General features: G+C 43.7%; 1 pseudogene across 1 annotated transcript; it reads right to left on the reverse strand.

Annotated features, from left to right (window-relative positions):
• Positions 1-254: 254 nt before the first annotated feature.
• LOC147452171 (uncharacterized) lies at positions 255-16,278 on the reverse strand (annotated as a pseudogene). Its single transcript, XR_015188877.1, has 10 exons — positions 15,907-16,278; positions 14,975-15,020; positions 14,753-14,889; positions 14,601-14,667; positions 14,173-14,314; positions 14,023-14,081; positions 13,883-13,943; positions 12,668-12,741; positions 12,274-12,465; positions 255-12,075 (listed from the first exon to the last, which is right to left on the reverse strand). The product of XR_015188877.1 is annotated as an uncharacterized LOC147452171 (transcript).
• Positions 16,279-26,252: the final 9,974 nt, after the last annotated feature.

A 26,252-nucleotide genomic window follows, 5' to 3' on the forward strand; every position in this document is an offset into this window, starting at 1 on the left:
CTCTAGGGTAGCAAACATGAAATGCTCTCTAGGTAGTCAACATGAAGTGGTGGTGTAATAACCGCTCACATGTAGAGAAATGCCTAATCATTAATCATTAGTGTGTGCACAAGAGAGGTATGTGAAAAGCTCCGAAATAGAGCACACTGACTGGCGAGAGGGATTGCACATGATGGAGCACGAGTAGGGTGATATACGAGAGACAAAACATCCCGTAACCATGGAAAATCATAATAAAAAATCGACTCAAAAGATCAAGACAACATTACACCCTCTATTGGTGATGGAGATACTTACAAGTGATGGTCTTGACGACTACAAGCCTGGCTCTTGGCATTAGGGATGTAACGTGGCATACGAGCACCATATGGTGCATGGCGAGGTTTTGGAGTTAGTGGGAGGGTTAGTTGGGGGGAATAGCAAGGATGCAGCCACCAACAACATCAATCACCAACATTGAGAGCGGTCCATGGTGGCATGGCATTGATGCCTTCAATCCAAGCATGCTCATGTTGCTTGGTGGGAGAGCAACGACTACTTCATGTGCATAGAGTGGTTGATTAGTAACTCAACATGGTGCGGTGAATCACAGGGAGAACGGTGATGTTGCCAATGCTAGAGTGCCCAAAACTTTCGACCAAACATGATGCCATTAGCTCTCAAGCATGGGTGCACTATGTGCTTAGTGGTGCTTACAATGTAGAGTGCATGGAGCTAGTATGCTCCATCTTAACTTGAGTGCTCTCTCTTGGGTGTCTCCTCTCCCCTCTGTGTATTGTGTCTCTTTGTGATACGTGGAGGCCTCTTTATATAGGCTTACGTGGTGGTCCTTAACTCCTGGTCATTGCAAGTATCCCTTGATCGCTGTAGAAGATCTAGATGCCCCTCTAGAGAGAGAGAAGGTAGAGATAGAGAGAGGAAAGAGTGGGATGGGGAGATTTTTTTACAATCCACTAGCCATGGCTAGGTTATTCGGGAAGAGTGGGGGTTTTAGGGTATTTACACGGGTTTTGTCGATGGTTCGGGCGGTCGATGTGAGGTTTAAATGCTGTGGTAGTCGGTTTTTGTCGTGAGAAGCCGAGATGTTATGTGTTACCTCCTTTCGGTGCTGGTCGAGGCATGCCTTCTACGCCACTTCTTGTTTTGGTGTTGGCGACATGCGAGTTGGCCTCCTTCTTTCCTTTAATGTTGGTGTCGATAGTTTCCTTTCCTTCCTTTCTTTTGTTTGTTATGAGTGCGTATACGCGTGTGTGTATGTATGGTTTTGTGTGTGTGTGTATGCGGGTGAGTGTGTGTGTGAGTGTGAATATATGGTGTTTATATGTGTGTGTGGGAACGAGAGTAGGAGGGGGGTTTTTTGTAAATTATTAAGTACATTATCTTTATATATATATATATATATATATATATGGTTTGCTACGCAGGGAGATTGGAACGACTAGCGATGACAGCGCTGAGGAGGGTGTGAGGGGAGAGAGTGCATGCGTGTGTGTGTGTGTGTGTGTGTGTGTGTGTGTGTGTCCTTCGGTTCTGCAACATGCACCTACGGGCTGGTCCGAGCAGAGAGCGAGAGAGCAAGAGTGCAGGGGTGTGAGGTAGTGAGGGAGGGAGTGTGGGAGATAGAGAGAGAGACCCTGTAACATGTGCCTACGGACTGGTCCAAGGGGACGCACAAGGGAGGGGGGGGGGGGGGGGGGGGGGGGGGTATAGGGCTGCTTTCGACTATCTCTGAGCGAGGAAGGGAGGGGAATTAAATGGGGTCATTGGTGGGGTATGAGAGAAGGGAAGTGTGCATTATTATTGCTCACAATGTGGAGATGTTCCCACACACAACGAGAGATCAATCGAGGGCGAGGAAGGAAAGAGAGAGAAAGGAAGGGGGGGCTGGGGACGGAGGTAGTGGGAGAGGGGAGAGAGAGGGGGGGAGGTCGCTCGGCCCACTGGTGGAAGGAAAACAAGGGGGGGGGAGAGAAAAAAAAGCGGCGTGTGCGAGGTAGGGAAGGGGGGGGGAGTAAGAGAGTGTACGGATCATAATGAAAAGAGGGGAATTTTGGGGGAAAAAAGGGCGTCCGCCATTCTTTTCCTAGAGCATTAGTCCTCTGACCATGCTAGAGAGTGGTACGAGTAACCCGACATCATTAGCCCTCCCCCTTAGGTTAGGGGCATTCATGCCTCTAACTCATCTGCTTGATTATTGTCGTCGGAGGTGGCGGTTGATGGTGTATCCTCATCTGGGATTTCGATAGGTGGAGCCTGGTCAAATCGAAGAAAATAAGGTTTGAGCAACCAACCATTTACCCTGGTTTTATGAAGTTTTCCATCACCTTCCATAAACTGGTAGCTTCCATTGGCATACTTTTTCCTGATGATGAAAGGGCCTTCCCATCGGAGTAGGAGTTTCTTATCTTTGCATGTGTCGAAGCAATTGTCATAGCGAAGCACCAACATTCCTTTCTTCAATTTTTTTTTTCGCAGATGTTGGTTGAAGCTAAGCAGACTGTACTCTGATTGTGCCACATAATAATTTATTGCTTCTTCTCTGTCCAGCTGTAGTCGTTCCAAGTCGATGATGTGATCTCTCAAATGCATGCTAGGTCGTTGAAGTTGTCTTGCTATTACTCTGAGACTTTGTAGTTGCACTTCAATGGGCAAGATTGCTTCTTTACCAAATACCAGATGATACGGTGTGAATCCCAAGGATGTGCAGAATGAGGTTCTTTAGGCCCACAAAGCTGGTAGTAGGGACTTATCCCAGTCTCCCGGATGATTGTTTACCTGCTTGGTAATAATTTTACAGACCATTCCATTCACCTTTCCAACTAGGCCATTACATTGAGGGTAATATGGTGAAGAGTGCCTCCTTGTAATGCCGAGTTTCTGCATTAATTCTCCTACCAAGTCTGCTCTGAAGCCTAGCCCTCTATCAAAGATGATCTCGAAAGGTGTGCCAAACCTACAACATATGTGCTCGTAGATAAACTTAGCTACCTCTACCGCTGTGATTCTAGTAGTGGCTGTAGCTTCCGCCCATCTAGCCCTGTAGTCGACCCCCATGATCATGTAAAATTTTTCTGAGTTGGCCCTTGGCAATGGTCCTATGGCATCGATACCCCACTTTTCAAACGGTTCATATGAAAGAATAGGTGTCTGTGGTTCAGGCATAAGTGACCTAGTGCCGGTCTTTTGACACAGCTTACACGTCTTGCACCAGTGGTGTACATCTCGGTTGAGGCTAGACCATATGAAACCAGCCTGCAAGATTTTCCTACTTGTTAGCAAAGTGACCACCACAGACCCCGTCATGACAGCTAGCAATTACTCCCGTGATTTCATGAGAGAGAGGGACCTTCTTGAGTATTTGGTCCTTACCCTTACAGTACAAACCATCATTGATGAGCCGATACCTTGTGGCCTTCCGTGTTAGCCATTGCTTCTGTCCCTTTGTTAAATCCGATGGGCATTCTCCTGTTTCCAAAAAATGCATGATATCAGGTAAGGCATCACTACCTTGAAATAGAGGGAGCTTTAGCTTTATAGCCCCAACCAACACTTCCTGCAGTCTTTCACTTGCTAGGGCATCTGCTTCATGGTTTTGAGTCCTTGGGATATGGTGTATTTGAACTTCTTCAAACTTATCCAACAAGGTTTTTACACCACTTAAGTGAGTCCTCAAGCTAGGATCCTTGCATGTCCATACTCCATTTACTTGCCTTACCAGAAGTAGGGCATCCCCAAATACATTAAGGCATTGTACCCCTTGCGAGACGCACCATTGTAAACCCTTGGTTAGTGCTGCATACTCAGCTTTGTTGTTAGAATGTGAATCTAACAAATGGCCAAGTGAAAATACCTTTGCCCCTTTGTCACCAAAGACCACTATGCCCGCAGCTGCTTTGTCGGATGCTTGTTTGTAGGCTCAATCAAAGTAGAGAGAGTGTCCTCCTTCTATCATCGGTGGTACTGGAGGTGATCGAACTTCTTCCCTTTTAAATTGCTACTCCTTCCTCTCGAATCCTTGGTAGGTCATGAGTCCTCCCAAGCTTGCCCTGTCGTGCTTTCCACTTGTATCGTGTAGACTAATTCTTGCAGACGAACTAGCCATTTAGTAATCCTAGCAGACACATTCATGTGTTGTACAACATAGGGAAACACCTCATCCGTGGTTAGAATCACAAATTGCTTAGGCAGCAAATATGACCTAAACTTTGTAGTAGCAAATCTAAGAGCTAGGACTAAGTGTTCCACATGGGTGAAACCTTTCTCTATTGCTGTCATCATTCGACTAGAGAAATAGATTGGCCTCATGAAAGATGTCGTTGTATCCTTTTGGAGTAGCACAACCCCCAATGAGTCATCACCCACACTTGAGGTGACATAGAATTTTTCATCCCACTTAGGTGGTGAGATAGTTGGCAAGGTGGCTAAGACCTCCTTTACCTTGTTGTAGTGATGTTCGCTTTCCTCGTCCCAAGTGAAAGTTGATTTTTGAGTGAGCTGTTGCAATGGTAGAACAAGTCGTGATAGTAGATGTATGAATCTACTCAATTACCTCACTTTCTGTAAAAAAGAGATCAGTTGTCGTGCGGTTGTTGGTGAAGGTAGGGCTATGAGTACAAATATCTTACTTGGATCGACGTTGATATCTTTTGCTGAAATTTCATGGCCTAGTAAAATAACTTTACTCTCCCCAATGTGACATTTATCCACATTTAATTACCCGCCTAAGCTTTGCAACCTGGCCAAACCTTCAATTACCTTTCCTAAATGTGAAATGCAAGAGCTATATATACAAAAATCATCAATGAACACTCTTATGGATGTTCCAAAGAACGGTTGAAAAACATATGTGACATATCTTTGGAATGTGGCAGGTGCATTTGTGAGACCAAATGGCATAACTCTATATGCAAAACAACCCCATGGCGTGATAAAAGTGGTTTTTAGCTGGTCGTCCAAGGCTATGCGTATTTAAAAATATCTAGAATAACCATCACACACAGTGTAGCATTCAAAACCCGCTACTTCATTCAAAATTTCATCCAAGAAAAGGAGAGGAAAGTGGTCTCTTTTTGTAGCTATATTTAGTGGTTTGTAGTCAACGCAGACCCTCCACTTACCATTCTTTTTAGGTATCACTACTACGGGTGACACCCACTCTGAGTTTTCTACAGGACAGATGAATCCTGCTTCCAACAACTTCCTTACCTCAACCAAGAGTGCTTTTCTTGTATGACCCCTAGTCGCCGTAGCTTCTGCACAACTGGTTTTACCCCTTCCTTCAGCTTAATATGATGTTCCACCACTGTAATGCCTGTGATTCTTTCATAGTTATCAATGAAATCCCATCAACATTTTCAAAAAACTATCTTTCTCCTCAAGTGTTAATTGCATGGACAACATACCCTTCAACCTACTTTCTCCTAGGCCAGGTGACTTGCTTTCCTTTTCATTGCATTGCCCTTCTGGTGACGAATTTCCTACAAAGATCCAAGATCACTGCTTAGAGCGAAAGTCAGATTCCATTCAAGAACTGATTAGTCATGCGAAACAGGGTTTTGCCATTCATTCAGGCCCCACAGATAAGATCATGACGCAGAGAACCGAACAGACTTCTAACAATGAAAGTAGAAAGAAGAAGAGTTACCCAGAAAAGAAAGAACAGGATGCACGACCCCAGCTCACTCTTCGAGAGAGGGTCAACTATACCAAAGAGAAATGTTGGATGCGAGGAAATTGGGCACATCTCCGCGAAGTGCCCTAAAAAGGTTCCAACTGAACAGGATGAAGAAAGGTTAGAGAGTTTGAAAGCAACTGAGGAACGTGGCAAAAAAGACAGATTAAAGCAAAACTAGTACCACATTGCGTGAGGCCCGAACCAAATCAAATGAATGGAAGTACAAAACTTTACCGCTTTAAGGACAAAGTGAAAGATCAAGAAGCCCTCTTTTTCTTGGATGAAGGAGCCAAGGCCAACTTCTTTTCACTTGAATTGGCGGCTCACAGGCTGAGGCCACAGGCGGAGGTAGTTCTAACGGCACCCGGACGAGATGTTGCCATTATATCGATCATTGGAAAACTTTGTTTGCAATGTCAAGGGTGTTTAGGACACGAGGATTTCTACATAATTCCCTTGGGAGGTTGTGACGTCCTACTCGAAATCCCTTGGTACCACAAGAACAACGCCATGGTTGGCTACCGGGCCGAGAGAGCGACTTTGACAAATGAAGGGCACAGAGATTGTACTTGATGAAATTCAATTTCCTTACTTTCTGGAAAGGACTGAATGAAGGGCACAGAGATTGTACTTGATGAAATTCGGTTTCCTTACTTTCTGGAAAGGACTGAATGATGATTCAAGGTCGAATATGTTTAGACCTCGAAAAAGAACGCCAAGACTTTCTCCACACTCGTGCTGATTGCTTTTCAGAGGGCCTGCCAGGCGAGTTGCCACCAGCTCGTCCTGAGAATCATATCATATTATCATCGATCTGATACCTGGAACCACACCAATGAACCGGTCACCTTATCGTGTGAGCCGAGCCTAGAGATACACTTTTTGGGTCACATTGTCTCAGCAGCAGGAATGCAAATGGACACGGCCAAGAAAGAGACTATCCGAGATTGGCCCATTTTGAAGAATGTCGAAGCTTCTTGGGCTTATTTTCTTACTACCGGCGGTTAATCAGAAATTTTGCAAGGGTTGCTTACCCTTTTGCATTTGTTAACATAGAAAGGAGTCCCTTTCTCGTGGGGACCCACAGAGTCGCCTTTCAAAAATTGAAACAAACTTTGACTACAGGACCAGTTTTGACTTTGCCGTATTTGCAGAAGTCGTTTGAAGTATATTGTGATACTTGTGGTCGTAGTCTGGATGCAATCTTAATGCAAGAAGGCCATGTCATTGCTTATGAGAGCCGATTGTTTTCAAGCCAGAATTGACAATACAGATATGTGAGAAAGAGCTTTTGGCGGTTATCCATGCTCTTGCTCAGTGGCAACATTACCTACTCAGAGCCGATGTTACAATTTTCACAGATGGTTGGAGTTTACGCTACTTCTTGTCACAGAAGAAGCTATCAGAAAAGCAGATGTGGTGGGCAAACATCTGGTCACACTTTTACTTTCAGATTGTCCATGTGCAGGGACAGAAGAAATTAGTGGCAGATACTTTGTCCCGGAAGCCGTTGGTTCTGGCTATTTTCGCGATACATCATAGAAGCTTCGAGGATATGGTCGGCCAATATGCCACAGATACATATTTTTGTAGATGCATTCAGTTGAATATAGAATGGGGTAGTAGCGGAATATTCCATTCTGGATGGCTACTTGATAAAGAAAACGATGTTGTGCATTACACAGCCATTAAATGAAAAGGTTCTAACCGAATGTCATTGTCCACCTTTTCGGGTCACTGCGGCATTGTTACCACCTTGAAAGGTGTGGAAAAGTATTGCAATGGATATCATTTTGATCTCCCGAAAACACGGCGTGGACACGATTGTTTAAGGCCCAGATCTTCAGATTACATTATATGGCATGTTTGAGACGATTGTCTCCGACAGAGACCCCAGATTCTTGAGTTTGTTTTGGAAGGCTATTTGTGAGAACATTGGCACGTGGTTGCAATTCTCGTCGTCGTTCCACCCGCAAACTGACGAACAATCAGAGATTGCTAATTCAGTAGTACTAGATTTGTTGAAGTCTTCTTCTTTGGATCTGTAGACTTCACGGTAAAAGGTTTTTACTTTTGGTAGAATATGCCTACAGAAACACGATTAACTCTTTGATAGGAAAGGTGCCATTTGAGATTATTGAATTTGCTACCAAGGTTTCACCCTTCCTTAGCTCGAAAGATAAGATTTTTCTTTGAAGCCAACCAATTCACGAGGGACTTGGACTTCGTCCAGAAGGCTTTGCAGAAATCTCAAAAAAGGCAGCAGATCAACATCGTCACGATTTGAATTGAAGGAGAACGATTGGATGCTCTTACATTTTGAGAAGGCACGCCTGAGAAAGAAAAAGGGGAAGGAGCGGCCTTCTCGAAAGCTTAGCATGAGATACTATGGACCTTTTCAGATTTCAAAAAGATAAATGATGTCTCCTTTAGACTGAAGCTGCCCGACACTTGGAAACTTCACAATGTTTCATGTGAGTCTCTTGAAGCCTTTTAAAGGCAATGTGCTCGATGATGGGGAGCCATATGAGCAACCCGAAGTGGAAGAAAACGAGCAGATACTCGTACCAGAATAGATATTGGCACAGAAAGATTAAAGGTAAAGCCGATAAGACGGTTCTTGGTTAAATTCAAGACCTACTCCACATTGGATGCAATGAATGGAGGAGGAGGACCTAGTAGATACTCCTCAGATTGTGAATCTTTACCTCGAAGCATTTGGTTTAGCATAGTGTATTCTAAATGGAGCCCTGAACTCAACTTGGGCGGAATCTGGTGGTATGCACATGAGGAGAGTCGCTCCGCTCCTTTGTCAACAGATTGCCTCGATTTTTGATACTAAAGTCACTGATGTCTCTTTTGAGTTTCAAGGATTCTATGAGCTGACAATATTCTGTTGTATGACTTTATGAACTGGAATTCCCGATACTGACTTGTGCTTGACTTATTTAAGTGTAGGAACTCATAGACGAAATGACTGCAGCATTTTGGTCTAAACGATCTCGATAGACATGGTTGCAATAAGGATTAGTCAATCCGACATCTATGAGGTCCCGAGTGGATCTAAATATGTTGCCGAATAATCGGGGTCTGAGATTCGAACGAATTTTGAATGTGATTTGTCATGTGAAGTCCTTTGATATCGTGTGATGTGACTGTTGATTAGTACAGGTGCTAGATGTGTGTTCCTAGTGCGTCGGTACTAATAGTCAATGTCTGCTAAGACAGTTTATGGCCTCTGTCTGTTTTGCAGGCGTAATCAAGGGCGATTACAATGCTTTCAAGAGGGGGGTATGTCACAAACCAGTGACGTGGCATAAGCCTAGACCCATAAATGGGTTGCAGACCGGACACACATAACCTCTTTGCAGGCGAGCATTTCGGGAATTCCCTGCACTGCCATGTGGCAGCAACGTACGGACACCTCGCATTTTGAGGCGCTTTTTGCAGAAGCAGTGTACGGACTTTCAACTTTTGGGCTACGCAAAAGTCTACATGAGAGAGAGAGAGAGAGAGAGAGAGAGAGAGAGAGAGAGAGAGAGAGAGAGAGCTTTTAGCTTTGCTTTATTTTTACCAAGCAAGTGAGAGGAGTTTCTTTATTTTGAGAATGCTTTCAATGGGCAGCTTTTGGGACAGCTTTTGGGGCTCTGCTTTTGGCATCCCTTGTAACTCTTTATAAGTGTGGTTTGGGCTCCCGCTTCTCAAAGCATCTGGACGCAGAGTTTGAGAGTGAGACCCAACCACTCCCTTGTACTTTGGCAATAGATTTAATATAGAAAGAAATACCGAAAGGGGCGCCAATCTTTGAGGCCAATACCTCTTGGCACGGAACTCCATCGGGCCAGTGTCGAATCAAGTTGTGAACTGTTTTGAAGTGAATTCGTGTCGTGTCGCGGTAGATTCTTGACTTGGAGTGTCCAAGTCTATTACAAGAGCATATGATCATGATGGCTTGATGGCTAAGCATTTCATGCATGCCAGAGATCTACTAGCAGAGCTTCTAGCAGTTATGTTTAACCTTGCTATGTGTGAAGAATTGCCTAATACTTGGAGCCTATCTACTATTGTACCTATCTTCAAGTGAGGAGACCCTATGGAGCCTAGGGATTATCGCACTATGATGATTGGACACACATTCTCACCGTTGTACGCATCCATTTTTGAGCAGCAGCTCAATAGATGGGCAGAGAGGGAGAGGATACGTGCAGCCAGGCAGACAGGGTTCAGGAGAGGCTTTTCTACTCTTGACCATATCTTGACACTCAGAGCCATCATTGAGGAGGGCAGATCACATTGGAGACGGATCTATTGCAACTTTGTGGACTTCCGCAAAGCATTTGACACAGTAACCAAAGCTAGATTGATGCACAGACTATAGGAGATGGGAGTACCCATAGAGCTCATTTGGGGGATCATGGCATTATACAAGTCAGTAGTGGGGCATGTACACACCTCAGAGGGTCTATCTACACCAGCTCACTCCACTATTGGGGTGAAGCAGGGCTGCCCGCTCTCTCCTACTCTATTCGGTATGTATGTGGATGAGGTTTCTGACTACATTGAGAGCGATGGTGATAGAGGTGCACAGCTGGCAGGGACATGGATTCCACTATTGTGTTATGTTGATGATAATGTGTTGATCTCCGACTCTCCGAAGGGATGCAATGTCACTTGGATGCTTTGCATGGGTTTGCCCATGAAAGTGGTTTGTCTGTCAATCTTGGTAAAACCAAGGTTATGGTGTTTAATACCACCCCACTGTGGATCAGGAGGTCAGCACCTACATTCACATACGACCAGAAGACCGTGGAGTATACAGATGCTTACACTTACCTTGGAGTGGTTTTTAGCGAACCAGCATTTTCATTGAGGAGAGCAGCAGAGACCAGATTGACTAGAGCCCTGACTAGAGCCCATGCAGCATTGGGTAGATCGGAGAGGATGTGTTCGCAAGTTCAATTTCAAGAGCCTCGGACAAAGCTCTGGCTCTTTGACACTTTGATGGCTTCTACATTGCTCTATGGAGCTGAGATATGGGGACCATCATTGGATCATCACGAGAGGTCGGGTCGCACTCATGGATGGGGGGACATGGAGAAACCTCTGGTCTCTGTGATCTCGCGGCTCATTAGAGCCAAGGCTTCAACACACGTGCCACTATCCGAGCAGAGCTAGCGGCCCCCCCACTAGTGGTTGAGGCACTCGCCAGATCAGTCTCCTTCATACACCGCATGTGAGAACTTCCCAGAGACAGATATGCCCGCCTTGCACTTGAGTCCTCTCGACAGTTAGCCATGCAAGGAGATACAACATGCTGGTATGGGGAGAGACATCATGGTTTCAGGCGCATGGGTTCACCATAGAAAGGTTACCACCCTTCTAGTACTCACTGGATGCACCATCTCACTCTTACACACTCCGAGATCACTAGGCTCATCCGCCTAGACTTGACTCAGCTAGACACCTGGAGGACATGGATACAGCCAGCATAGGAGCTGGACACGAAGATGGCTTTCTACAGAGAGCGTCTTCTCTAGCTTACAGCGGACGGTTTTGTGACGAGACCCAGATACATGGACACCCACCTGTCTCGTGGGATACGATGTGCTACTGGCCAGATACGCACATCTTCACACCATCTGTGGATTGAGACTGGGAGATACAGCGGAGTACAAGTACAGGCCAGGACATGCCCTTTGTGTGACATGGAGCCTGAGACAGAGTTGCACTACACATACTGCTGCCCCGTCTACTACGAGATACGAGGCCGCCTCCATTGCTTGTTTAGAGAGGGTTTTGAACCACTCTCTAGAGTCACGGGGTACGAGGATCAGAGATGCCTGGGTTTGTTCTTGCTCGAGCTGCGCAAACACAGAGATAGCTTGATGAGAGGAGAGGCTAGCCAGTCTCAGAGATGGATCACAGATTTCTTTAGAGCAGACAGTGGGCAGCGAGGAGCTACTCCCACATCAGAGCTCACATTCGTCTCGCACCAGAGGCACACTGATCGACCGAGCGATTGAGTTGGGGAGATCGAGACGCCCACAATTGCGAGGGACTACACAGCATCGACGGAGGCTGCATCAGAAGATTCGGATCACTTTGGCCAGGCATGCACGACGCCCGGTCAGACTACTGACCATGGAGGAGATTGATGAGATCCGCCAACGACCGATGCTAGATCCCCTTTGATTTAGCTAATTAGCTATCCCAGCCAGCTGCTTATTTTGCTTAGTTCACATCGAGCAGCTTTAGGATTCCATAGTATTTTTGTTTTGTTCTGTTGTTATTTTGTTACTCTGACTTTGTATCAGATCTCGTCTCTGACTTCAATGCAAGAGCTGATTTGCATGGTAAAAATCTACTTCAAATATACTTCCTTTCTCCTCTTTGAATTCGTCCTGAGGAAATGTCAGCAGCTAAAATAGTGAAGCAACAGAGTTTTCCATGGAACTTTAAAGAACCATTTAAATCAATTAACAGGTTGGCATAAGAAAAATGACAGTTGTCTAAAGCCAGATGGAATGCAATCGCTAAAATACCTAGAGGTCTATCATAACATCATGGATACAGCTGGCTATTGTAATAAATTGGTATACCTGTAAGCTGTTGAGATGGAATAAAGTTCCTCCTGTAGTTGGTTCAAATCCTGCAAGCACATTGGCTGCATTTGGAAGCTCGACCATGCAATCCAACCAAAAACGTATTGCCATCACTTCAACAGTTCCGAGGTTTGACACCGCAGCAAAGTCACTCAGGCCAGCCAGAACATCTGATGAAGCCACAATTTTCTGCAATCCTTTACACTCCCATCAGCTGCAAGAAGACATGAGAAGAGCAAACAAGAAGTTTGCTCCCCAATGATGGCCTTGCCAATCTTGTACATTATCTCGGAAATGTATTGAATTGTCTTGAAAATGATTCTCCTCATGGGAGGCCTTCAAACCAAACCATCCTACAGAAACATCTCTTGGACACTAAGAAATGGCATACCTGCATAGCCTGTACACCAACTGCAAAAATAACGACGTCTGCTTCATATGATTCCAAATGTCCAGAGGTATTCACTGCAGAAATCCAAAAGTTTCTAAAATCCTAAATGCAGAATGCATGCAACAGGCCTAAACTTCAGCGAGTAAAAGATTGCCAAAAGTATTGTAGTGAAATAGAGCTTTCCAGGACACAGACATAAAAAATACAATTACATCTAACGTCAAAGTCCAGCTTCGGGGGGCTGTGCATCTTGGCCGTCTTTCTACTGGCCATTTAATTGCAGAATTTTCCTATCGATGTCTGGATGTGTGACAAGCCAGCAACCGCAATTTGCAGTCTGCAGAACCAATCATTGCTATCCAAGTCAGCCCAGGGAATGACGAGGTGTATCACATCAGCAAGGAGGAGAACATCCTGACTGAAACAGTGGTCGACTGTGGTGGTGGACCTGTGATGGCTCACAGACTGTCACCTACTCTGTCACCATGTCATTGGCCCCCACTCTATTGCACGTTGACGGCCGGGAATGGTCATGGGCAACCAGTGGAGCTGATCACTGGGGTGGTCAGTGCACGACCATCCCCTACACCATCTGAGAAGAACCAAAGCTCCGTTCCAGTAGGCCCATCAAATCGTTTTCTGCTGACAGCTGAAATGCTGCTTTTGTCTGTGCCAGCCTCTATAATAGTTTAGCACCATAAAGTTGGATATTTTGGCCCATCGTACTCCAAAGCCAATCTCATTTTATACCCTGTGACCCTGAACTCATAGGCAGATGGAAGGGACACAACGAGACCGATAAGGCCACTAAGACAGAGACGGCTGGCTCTTTTCGAGTGAACAGATTACAAACGGCATTTTACAAATATATACTGTATGCAATCGACGGAACTTCCAAAAGAAACGGCCAGAAGGACACGAGAAACAGAGGATGTTGGAAATGGAGTTTTTGACCCAACAGGCCCCAAAACAGAGTTGGCTTGTGACTTAACTGATAGCTTCTTTCTCCTCAAACTTCAATCTGTGGTTTGTGTAACTTCTTAGATCTTCAATATCTATGAAATCTGGTGACAGGCATCTGACTTACATACTCATCAGGTCAACACCAAAAAAAATGCACAAAAGCTTACACAATAAAAATTTCGATTTCACTACCGCATACAGCTACATATGGAACAACCGTAACCTACATGTAAAAGACTTCTAAGAAATTACTTGCAAGAAACCTTCGACTCGCTGCTGCACAAAACGCTCTGCACTCGCTTTCCACCAAGAACTTGACCTCCCAGCTTCTCAATTACTGAGAGCCAAGGTCTAAATATTTTCTCTGCAACAGAACCCTTGCACCAACAAACATCAAAGTCCGGCTGATGGGCCAGCACATAGAAATAAAGCGCCGCAAGAGCAGCAGCAGCTGTGGGCATCGAGCTTCATATGTGAATAAGCCTTCAGAATGATTGTAGCATTCTAAGTTCAAAGCAAACAAGGCACAAAATGCAATAAACCTGATAGCTGCTCAGGAGGTGCAAACAATGTAATTAACAGCATGGGCTCCAAAAACTCTTTGTATAGCTTGGCAGAGACTCCTGCCTTTCTAAAAAGTTCCATTGCTGTCATCAAATCATAGCTTCCATAAGCATCTTCGTCCTGGAAACAAATTTGTCAACTCAATAACGTACACAAACTTTACAGTGCAGAGAGACAAATCACATGTGATCATCAATAACAAAACAGATATAATTAGCTCCCGCTACACATTCAATCGCATGTGCACACACAAAACCAAGCACATGAATTGCACAAAAGAAAACCCCTAAATGATAAGTAATGCATACTTTAAAAACATGGTTAGAACCTATCCACAAGTTCAAAATTGGTTTTTAATGTTATACACACATGACATGAGGAAAGGAATGTTCTGCAGGTAACATACCACATCAAACTCTACAAGAGCTTGGAGTAAAGGGAGGGCCGTTAATCTATCCATGATAGACAAGGATCTGAAACAAGCGCTGAGTTGAATGAGGAGAAAGTCACTAAAAAAGACGAGTCGTGATCTTACAAGGCTGAGCACATAAATCGTACCTGAAGTAAGGAGATGTGTAGATAAAAGATCCAAAAGGTGCTGGAAGCCTTGGAAGAGGACTAAAAATTGGAGCCTCCACTTGGATTCCACTAGGAGAATAAAATGTGCTTCTTGTCCAATCTGTAAATGGCCAAGGCTGCACAAAATGACATCACATTTGTGTGCAGAAAACATATGCCATGGCAATTAACTAGTTTATAGTATCTGGAAAGGAAACTCACAATTCCAAGCTCCTTGACAAGCTCATAGATGTTTCCATATTGCCACCTGCAAAATGTCGTCATAAATCATAAGCGAGGAACTGAAATTTATGCCACAACCAGCTTCTTCAGACCAACCTGGGCAATTTGTAGGACAGTGTCACTTGAACGTGTTTCGTCCCCTCGAAACGAGATGAGACACGAAACACTCAAAACATTTCAAAACAAGGGGACAGAACACATTTCTCAGGCTCAAAAAAGAAAAGTTCTACTATCAAAGTTAAAAATTAGCCTCATAGTGTGTGATGTGCAACATATTCTACCACTTGGTTGACCATCTATATGGGATGTATCCTAGAAACGTGTGTTTCGTCTTGGCATTTTTGAAATGAAACGATGAAACACACAAAACATTTCTTGTTACACTGTTGTAGGATGAAGCCAAGTTTTTTTTATTTACCATTTTTCAGGGGTATTTGAACTAAATAGGGTCCAAGCATGAATCAAATAACAAGTAAAATCTTTTAAGGCTTGTTGGTGTGCATGCAAGAATGCACACTCATTTGGGTACCATCAAGAAAGGCGCAGGACAGTATGACTGCCAGATTGCATGTCAAAACCACAAGGAAGGAATTTAGGCGAAAATATGATGTGGGTAAAGAAATTGTGGCATGACATGAGTAGCACAGCACATATCAGACAGTACAAGCTCACCACCCATAGTGTCTCTTAGCTACCACAAAAATTGAATCAAACAATGCCAATAGTGAATGGTGCAACGCAAGTGCGTAGCACAGCTTGCCTCTTCAAATTGAACAACATTTATCAGGAAATACAAGCTAACTGAGCTGTCTCTTGCAGTTAATGGACAAGTTGCCTACCAAAATTCTTAAAAAAGGTTCCATATCATGCAACAGATCAACAAAAAGAGCAAAGAGCAATGAGGAGTATACCAGATGCCCTTGATGCCAGCCTCAACAGGTCGGCCTTGAGAGGTGCGAAAGCCGGTACTCCACCAGGGTCAGAAGCAGCATCGAGAAGAGTGACAGAGAGGCCTGCCTGGGCGAGGGCGTGCGCTGCACCAAAGCCAGCCCAGCCTCCACCCACTACTACCGCTTTTCCCTTCTTTTGCCTCTCTGGCAGCTGCTCTTCTGCCATAGCACTCATGTATGCTGGGCTTGTAGGCCATCCAAGCTTCATGTAAACGCCTTGCGAAATGCAGGAAGCCAGACACCCCAGGCCCTGCATTCCGAGGTAGCTTGGATATGTGTGGCGGGAGAGTTTTCGGGGAGACTTACCAAAATACGTAATAAATTCTATATTTCGGGCAAGGTTACGCATTTTGAAAAAAAACAAGTAATAAAATCACAAGGCCTGCCTCCACCAATAAAATACAACAACAAGTATCACAAAATCTCAACAACTCTATTTGTGAAAAGAAACTAGCAATTGCTTGTTTCATGAGGGAGACCGAGCGCCCAAGTGTGAGAGGTTGGTTATGCCATTTCCCTTTTGAATAACAAGTCTCGAGTTCAACTCTCCTCATCGTATAGATCTTTAAGGTCTCTTGGGATAGTTTCCTACGACGTTAACAGTCTATTTGCTGTTAACCAAATCATTTTAAATGAAGTATCCAAGGTTGTTATTGTCGACATCATTCTTTAATCTTAAATTATGTTGAACAAAACTTTATATCCCGAGAATCACCAAAGAGCATTCTCCAAAAGACTACTTCATAGGACCAAAGAGTGAATATCTTCAAAATGCTTGCAATAAGGTTCCTATCCAAATGCAATCGATCCATTGTCCAACAACAAAAAACAACCATAGGTGGAATCACCCAACACCATCATCAATCGAAACCACTACAATGCACACAAGGTACTAAAATAAGGCTCACATGTTTTGCTAGCACGTGGATGGTCTAGTTTTTCTACCATTAGCTTGCACCAGTGCTTATCTAAGGGTATTCTCTTGCAACACAAGGCTCTAGTGGAGTACGCATACATGCATGAATATTCAACTTGCAACTGGTGTTGTCAATAATGTGTTCTTGAAGCACTAGATTCAACATGGACCGATTAATCAAGACCACAATCTTGTTCTTGCATGGCCCCCAGCAGCAATCGTCAGTAGGTGAACCATCAAGATTAGAAGTCATTAGCTAAAAGAGCTATAGTGTGGCAAAGAGACCCACCATCTTCTGTCATTTTCGTGGCCATGATAGTACTTCAATGAAAACACATCATGGAAGCTTGCAAAAATACACACACACATGCAACTATGAAGGAGCGCAATTTGCATAAACTGAAAACACGCAATATAATCAGCGATACTACTATGGCCTTGCCTAATGATGAAAAATTAGATGATGTCCACTATTTTGGTGATGTAGGGCATCGATAGATCTTTGGATGTTTTGTGGGGATGGTCGGAGTAGCCACAGGGAGTGAACCCATGGCGTACGGCCTTTAGCTTTTCGTGTTGGACCTTCTCATCAAGTAGATCACCATGCCATGACGCTCCAGATCGATTCCAATAACACGATAGCAGCTACACATGTTGTACAAGAGAGTCTACTAATGGTTGGTCAGCATGGGCCTCAACTTCTCCTCCAATGCATCCTATCACATACTCCGACCTCATCATCCTGGTTGTCTGTGGTGCCACGATCATGCCAAGACGCTAAAGGTCCCTTGGTGCCCTCCCTCTTCCCATTGCTTGCTATGCTCCCATCACTAACACCAGGCCCTCTAGTACCAACTGTGTAAGGACACAGGTCCTATGGGCAAGGCCACCGGCACGGCCGGACAGTGTGTATGCTGGGGGGAGGCTATAAGAATAAAGATAGTATGGTTGGATGGAGCCTAGCACACGTCATTACTCTCGTCCTTTCATTGGTATCCGAGCTATTTTGGGAAAGGGAAAAAGGACACGCATCCTATGGGCAAGGGCCGAGGGGACCAGCACGATCGGCCAGTGTGTATGCTAGGGGGAGGCTATAAGATAGCATGGTTGGGTGGAGCACAAGCACACAACATTACTCTTGTCACTTCACTAGTGTTTGAACTATTTCGCACATCTCCTCCCCCACGATCTGTAGACATAAGGGGGGGAAGATGACGCCCTCCACGGTGCAATAAAAGAGAAGACAAGCATAGAGTTATGGGTGCAGCAGCACGGTCAAACAGATAGCAAACAGTAGCTGCAGTCGCCCCATGTATGCCCTCCATAGCGCACGCATTACTCTCGTCCCACGTACGCTCTCCACAACGCATCAAAAGAGAAGACATGCACAGAGTTCTAGGTGTAGCAGCACAGTCAAACAGACAGCGAGCAGTAGCTGCAACCGCCCCACGTATGCCCTCCATAGCACACGGCATTACTCTCGTTCTTTCACTGGTATCAGAGCTATTTCAAGAAAGGGAAAAAGCAGGTTTCATGTGTATGCAACGCACATCTCCTCTCCCACAATCAGCAGACAACAACGGGGAAGACGACGCCCTCCATAGCGCCAGCAAAAGACATGCACAGAGTTCTGGGTGTAGCAGCACGGTCAGACAGATAGTGAGCAGTAGCTGCAGCCGCCCCACATATGCCCTCCACCGTGCACGGCATTACTCTCGTCCCACGTACGCCCTCCACAGCGCATCAAAAGAGAAGATATGCACATGATTTTGGGTGTAGCAACATGGTCAGACAGACACCAAGCAGGCGCCGCAACCGCCCCACGTACGCCCTCCACAACACATCAGAAGAGAAGATATGCACAGGGTTTTGGGTGCAGCAACAAGGTCAGACAAACACCAATCAGTAGCCGCAGCCGCCCCACATACGCCCTCCATAGCACATGGAATTACACTCGTCCTGTCACACTGGTACCCGAGCTATTTCGAAAAAGAAAAAAAGCAGGTTGCATGTGCATGTGATGCACATCTCCTCTCCCACGGTCCGCAGACAACAGGCGGGGAAGATGACGCCCTCCACAGCACAGCAAACAGAGAAGACATGCACAGAGTTCTGGATACAGCAACACGATCAGATAGACAACGAGTAGTAGCCGCAGCCGCCCCACGTACACCCACCACATCGCACGATGAAGAGTCGGGCGACCAAGGAAAACTCGATCGAAAACTCTATGGCACCGAGACTCTGTCAACGTCGTTCGTTGCGCATGTAGGAAGTCCCTCTAAACCCTTGTATGAAGAAGGGTTGAACCTAGCTATTGAGCCTTGCTGCATACAACAAGGAAAGATAGCATACTTGAGTTCACAAAGAAAGCTAGAAGGAAAAGAAAGCTACAAACTTCAAGGAAGTAGTTTCACCCTACCTTTTCACTCCTTAGAGGAGAAAGGCAAGTTTTCTTCCAAAATTCATTTTTCTTCACAGAGGAAGCTTCACAAGTGAACATAAGCCTTCACAAAAACGACGGGTTTTTGTGAAGAATCAACGAAGGTGTCCTTACAAAGAACAAGATGTGAAGCGCTACAATTTTTGCAAGACAAGTATCACATGCAATGCAAAAGTCGTCGAGCATAAAAAACACAAAGACTTCAAGCTTTACAAGGTACAAGTTTACTTTTTTTCTCTCTCTACATTAGCGTGTGTTTACCATGGCCGGCGAGGATATCCCACCTACACACACTTGTCCCCATGAGTTGATTCGCATGCATGGTAATATTAACGGACAATGTGTTCGTATTTTAGTGGATGATGATGCAACTCATAACTTCCTCAATTATAAGCTAGTCAAGAAATCGAAGATTACACAGACTCCCTGCTCCCACAAGTATGTGGTAGAACAGATGTCTAGAAATTATAAATAAGTATGGGACACGGTAGTTTTCAAGGGGTTGAGCTTATTGTTCAAGATCATACGATGACCCTTAACTTTCAAGTTATGAACATGACCGTGTTGATGTAGTTTTAGGACGAGAGTGCAGCATGGTTTAGGAAACACATTGCACACTAGTTACGAACACAACTCCTTATCCTTTATGGCCAATGGTAAACATGTGCTTTCTCTTGGTGAGAAAAATATACCATCTGCACCTCTTATATGTATAGTCGAGCTTTCTATTTTACAGAAAGCAGCTTTAATAGATGAAGTCTTTTTGTGTTACTGCTTGTCTCCAAGTCTTGTGAATTCTCAAGAGCAAAGTGCTAGTTATGATATGTAAAGTGCAATATATTTTTTTGAAGAGAAAAGTGCTAACAACTCTAAAGAGCAACGTGCAGCTGTTGTAAAACAAATATTGAAGGAATTACAAGATTCTCCATCCCAACATAAATCTAGTTTACTTTCTCCTTTTGCAAGGCAAAAGCTAACTCACTTACTCACAGAGTATAGTGATGTATTCTCAAGTGATTTATCACCGGGTTTACCCCCTACACGTGATGTGCAGCATGGCATAGATGTCCTGCTGGCACCAAACCAATGAGTAAACCACCTTATCATATGAGTGCTAGCTAGTGAGGCCAAGGAGGTTGAGAGTCAGTTGATTGACTACCTTGCCCGTGGTTTCATTAGACCTAGCACTTTGCCTTGGGCATTGCCAATTCTATTGGTAAAACAGAAAGATGGTCATATGCGCACGTGCCTAGATTATCGTGGATTTAACGCCATAACCCCATCAAGAACAAGTATCCTTTGTCTCGAGTGGATGAGTTGTTTGATCAACTTCATGGGGCAAGATACTATACAAAGATAGATCTTTGTTCACGATACCACCAGGTGCGTATCCTTTTGAAAGATATCTCTAAAACTACCTTTAGAACACGGTTCCAGCATTTTGAATTTTTGGTTATACCTTTTGGTTTAACCAATGCTCTAGCTACATTTATGACACTCATGGATAGTGTCTTACATCCCTACCTTGGAAAATTTCATATGGTTTTCCTTGATGACATTCTCATAGACAGTAAGATTGAAGATGGACACATAGAACACTTATGATTTGTGTTCGAACAGCTACAAACTCATGCCTTGTATGCTAAGCCAAGCAAGTGCGATTTCTTTAAAACAAAGATACATTACCTCATTCATGTGATCTCTTATTCTTGCATCAAGATGGACATTGACAAGGTCGCTGCCATTCTTCGATGGCCACATCTCAACATGGTTGAAAAGCTTCAAATCTTCTTAGGGATGGCTGGATTTGATCGACAATATATATGTGATTATGCCAAAATCATTGTTCCTATGATGGATCAACTTAAAGCAAAAGGTAAGACCTTTTCTTGGGAAGAAGCCCAACAACGCAGTTTTGAACAACTCAAGGTAGCTGTAGTTACTACTCCCATCCTAGCAATCGTTGACCCACTTAAGCCGTTTGTGGTAGAGAATTATGCTAGTAATAAAGCAATTGGTGCGGTACTTCTCCAAGAGGGAAGACCTGTAGCCTTTGAGAGTAAAAAGTTGGATAGAGCTCAACAAAATTATTTTGTCTATGAGAGGGAGCTCTATGACATAGTGCACGCTTTACGAAAGTGGTGACACTGTTTATATGTTGTCGAGTTTGAAGTAGTTTTTGACCATGAGAGTATAAAATGGTTTACTACTCAAACGGACTTGAAGGGTAGTAAAGCTAGATGGGCGGAGATCCTTCAAGACTACGATTGTAAGCTACGATATTGCAAGGGGCGATATAATGTAGTAGCGGATGCGCTAAGCCGGATGCCTCAGATTAATTCACTTGCTTTCAAAGAAATAAAGAGTGAATTCTTGGAGTCATTACGGGGCAAGTGTGCACAAGATCAATCATATGCTAAAGTGTGCAGTGGAGTTTTAAGAAGGGATCCCCATACTCACATGTCTTTGCACGGTCAGATCAACATGTTTCTGCACGCGTAGATAAAAACTCCAACACACAGAGCTCCATCCCTACTCACTAGGATGAGCTTAAGCGATGGAAGAATTTTTCCATTGATAATGGCTACTTACTCCACAACTGTGCCAAAGGACTCAGACACTAAGCGCCAAATATTATTTGAGTGTCACGATAGTCCAAGTGCTTGTCATCCAGGTATTCGTAAGACGTATGCCTTAGTTCGACAACAATTTTATTGGCCATGCTTACATCATGATGTTCAAGAGTACATACTAAAATGCCAACAATGCTAAGTTAATAAGGGAGAGTGCCTCAAGGTAGGTGGCCTTTTACATCCTTTAGAGATTCCACAAGGTAAGTAAGAGAGTATCTCTATGGATTTTGTAGTAGGACTACCTAATACAAATCATGGCCATGATACCATATGGGTAATTGTAGACCGTCTAACAAAGATGTGTCGATTCATTCCCACTAAGACTACGGTTAAGACACCAGAATTAGCATGGCCATTTATAGAGCATATATATAGACTCTATGGTCTTCCAGCTAGTATCATTAGTGACAGAGATCAAAAGTTCGATAATCACTACTGGAGAGCTATATTCCAAAAGTTGGAAACTACACTTAATCTTAGTATGGCTAATCATCCCGAAATAGATGGTCAAATCGAAAGGGTTAATCAAGTGCAAAGGATATGGAGTTCTACCAAACATTGAGGAAACTTATCCGAGCAAACTCAAAACCGAGCAAAGTTATTAAGTGAGTTGCTCAAGTGTATGTATACTTCTTCTATAGAGAGAGCTTTCTCCAAACCCAAACAATAAATGTCAGCACCGTTGCTAGTCTCTGATGGTATCAGCCTCACTCTCTTTCTCTCAATCATTGTTTAATCAATAATTAATTGGTAAACATTTGTAGCCATTAAAGCCTACAAACCTTTACTATATATTTGTTTGCTTATTTCTTCATTAATAACACAACAATGTGGGTAGCAACGCTATGATTATATCCTAAGCTATCCGCCTTTTCATATGTACTAGCCTTGATATTATCTAAGCATCTCAGAGAGGTTCAACTTTATGGCCTCCGTATGTGGACTCAACTTTGGCGTTCATAATATGAGGGTGGCATTCAAATTTCACATAGTATATCCCGCTTCATGCATCAATTGAACAACTTCTTTCACAAAGATTAAAGATGCGGCTCCTTTCCATTTTGGAACATTGTTTGGAAAAATCTAGTAGACGTCAGGAAGGCCATAATTTGGTGAAGCAAAATTCAATCTCTTTTGAGCTTTTGTCTACTCAAGATTGATGAGGTGGTATAGAAATCTTGCTAGCTGGAATATGGGGGAAAGAATTGCATTGTATTCACAATGCATTGTTTTGGAGACCATATGGACCTGCCAAACCAAGATATGCCATGTCCATCCACCAGGAAGAATGTTGCTAAGTGAGAGAAGCTTCTTAGATCTCTCTCTCTCTCTCTCTCAAAAAAAAAAGAAAAAAAGAGAAACAATATCACTATCATCGGGACAATAAGCAACATGTTTTCAACAGATACAAAATGTCTTTACAACAAAATGTCCAGCCTGGAGAATCTCCAGGAAAAAGTCTTTGCACTTTGAGAGACAGAGCTAACTAGATCTATCCGATCTCTACCTTATCTTTCTTCGCTTTCTCTTCAACTTGTGCATTCTCCCACTTAAATCTTAGCCCTCATGAAAACCAAGTCAACACGTGAACACAACCAGCATCCTTCATAGGATTCTCTCTCTCTCTCTCTCTCTCTCTCTCTCTCTCTAAACTCTCTAAAAGAGTCCGTGCCGGCATGAACTCTTTCAAAGAGTTTTTTTTTAGCTCTTTGAGTTTTCGGAGTTCTCTGAGCTAGTTCACGTGAAGGCTCATTTTCCAATTGGTTGCCAACCAGATGAGAAATTGAGAAAAAAGGGTGCAACCAGTTGCGACCCTACACCTTCTAGGCACAGGGTGGAGCAGATTGGGAATCATAGACCACGAGAAGTAAATCAACACTCGTGATGTACTTTTTTAGGTTCTCACAAATTGAGACACTATATTTACTTTATTGCACAACTGCTCGTAGTTATCACAAGAACATAACACGTCGGTTGCTAGTTGCGCACAAACAGGCAACCACTGAAGTATGTCAACTCTCTCTCTCTCTCTCTCTCTCTCACACACACACACACACACACACACACACACACACACACACACACACACACACACACACACACACACACATTTCTTGTTGCTTACCAACTTTATAGTCATAGCGCTCTTTTGCATTATGCCTAATGCAGGTAGAGCAATGAGCAACGATCAATGTTCGGGAAAAGTCATTTTTCCAAACATACAAATATCCTTTTCTTGAGTTTGCCAAGAGGAAATTTTAGAAAATTAGGGGTATTTCTTGGGTTTTTACACCATTTTTCTCTATTTTGCGGCGGAATTTCTCCTTTTCGCCTTGCCCCTCAACCGGCATTTTTGAAATTGGAGACGGCTATGATATTAAGCTGAGACACATTTTTCCCGAACCCTGCAAATATCCTTTTCTTGAGTTTGCCAAGAGAAAATTTTAGAAAATTAGGGGTATTTTTTGAGTTTTTACACTATTTTTCTCTATTTTGGGGCGGAATTTCTCCTTTTCGCCTTGCCCTCAACCGGCATTTTTGAAATTGGAAACGGCTATGAGACACATTTTTCCCGCCCTGCAAATATACTTTTCTTGAGTTCGCCAAGAGGAAATTTTAGAAAATTAGGGGTATTTTTTGAGTTTTTACACTATTTTTCTCTATTTTGGGGCGGAATTTCTCCTTTTCGTCTTGCCCTCAACCGGCATTTTTGAAATTGGAAACGGCTATGATATTAAGCTGAGACACATTTTTCGCGAACCCTGCAAGTATCCTTTTCTTGAGTTTGCCAAGAGGAAATTTTATAAAATTAGGGGTATTTTTTGGGTTTTTACACTATTTTTCTCTATTTTGGGGCGAAATTTCTCCTTTTCGCCTTGCCCTCAACTGCCATTTTTGAAATTGGAAACGGCATGATATTAAGCTGAGACACATTTTTCCCGAACCCTGCGGCCGACGATGTATGCACTGAGACGGTGCCAGTGATTATAAACATGTGAATTGGCTGTTTCTCTCTCTTTATATTTATAAAAAAACTCTTTGGCGCGGGCTCCTTCAGAGAGTTTTTTTTATATTGAGAGAGAGAGAAGAGGAGTGCATGGGAGAGAGTGATATCTCTACTTCTGTTTTTGTCTACAATACAGAAGGTTAGAAATGGCGATGAGAGAAACGGAGCGTGATCTCTCTAAATTCTTTGTTTACAAACTCTCTGCAACTGTCCACGCCGGCGCGGGCTCCTTCAGGGAGTTTTTATATATGTAAAGAAGAGAGAGAGAGAGAGAGAGAGAGAGAGAGAGAGAGAGAGAGAGAGAGAGAGAGAGAGAGAGAGAGAGTGTAATTGGCGGCATTGACTCTGAGACTGTGTGTGTGTGTGTGTGTGTGTGAGAGAGAGAGAGAGAGAGAGAGAGAGCGCTCCAACGAAGGCAGCTGCGTATGCTTCATTTCAGCGCACATTGAAGCTTTCTTGACGTGCAGGCGAACATCAACTTCAACGCCATCAAATTTTCATTCACCACCACCCGCCTCTCGTGCGTGTAGTTGTGGAAGATGAGCCGGTGATTGCTCTTCCTTTAAAAAAAAGTTTAAAAAAAAACTGTCCGCGCAGACTCTTCCATAGAGTTTTCTTTACAGAGAGAGAGAGAAGCTCAATGAGAGATAGAGAGAGAGAGACCAACTTCATTCTATAAGCAGTGTTCAAGAAAAAATCCCTCTAAGACAAATTTGAACCGAAAATTTTACAACTGGACAGTATTTTTGCAAAATTACACTATTTTCCATGTGTTTTAAGAGGAATTTTCTCCTTCTTACCCTCCCCTCAACTGGTTACTTTGATTTTTCAACAACTCAAGGCTAAACTGAGGCACACTTTTCCCGAACACTGGTTGCAAAATTACACTATTTTCCATGTGTTTTAAGCGGAATTTTCTCCTTCTTACCCTCCCCTCAACTGGTTACTTTGATTTTGCAACAACTCAAGGCTAAGCTGAGGCACACTTTTCCCGAACACTGGTGCAATCCTTGCTTTCATGCAATGACTTTGCATTTACCTTGGCCTCATCTTTAGCCTTCATGTCGGCAATACTCGCGTGCTCGTCATCACCTCCCTAGCCCTTGCCCATATTGAAGCCCTCGTTAATAAGGGTCCCCTCTTGCACCTCCCCCTGAAAATTTAAAAAGAGGATTTTGGAAATTCTCAGAGTGAGTCCACGTTGACGCGGGCTCATGTATCTGGTCACTGATGAAAATGAGTACGATTGACCTTCTTGCCTTAATTAGTCTGACTCTAGCATGCTTCTAGCCCAACCTCTTCGCTACA

The sequence above is a fragment of the Adiantum capillus-veneris genome, chromosome 8 (genome assembly GCF_014529385.1).
Source record: "Adiantum capillus-veneris isolate H3 chromosome 8, ASM1452938v2, whole genome shotgun sequence".
NCBI classification, from domain to species: domain Eukaryota; kingdom Viridiplantae; phylum Streptophyta; class Polypodiopsida; order Polypodiales; family Pteridaceae; genus Adiantum; species Adiantum capillus-veneris.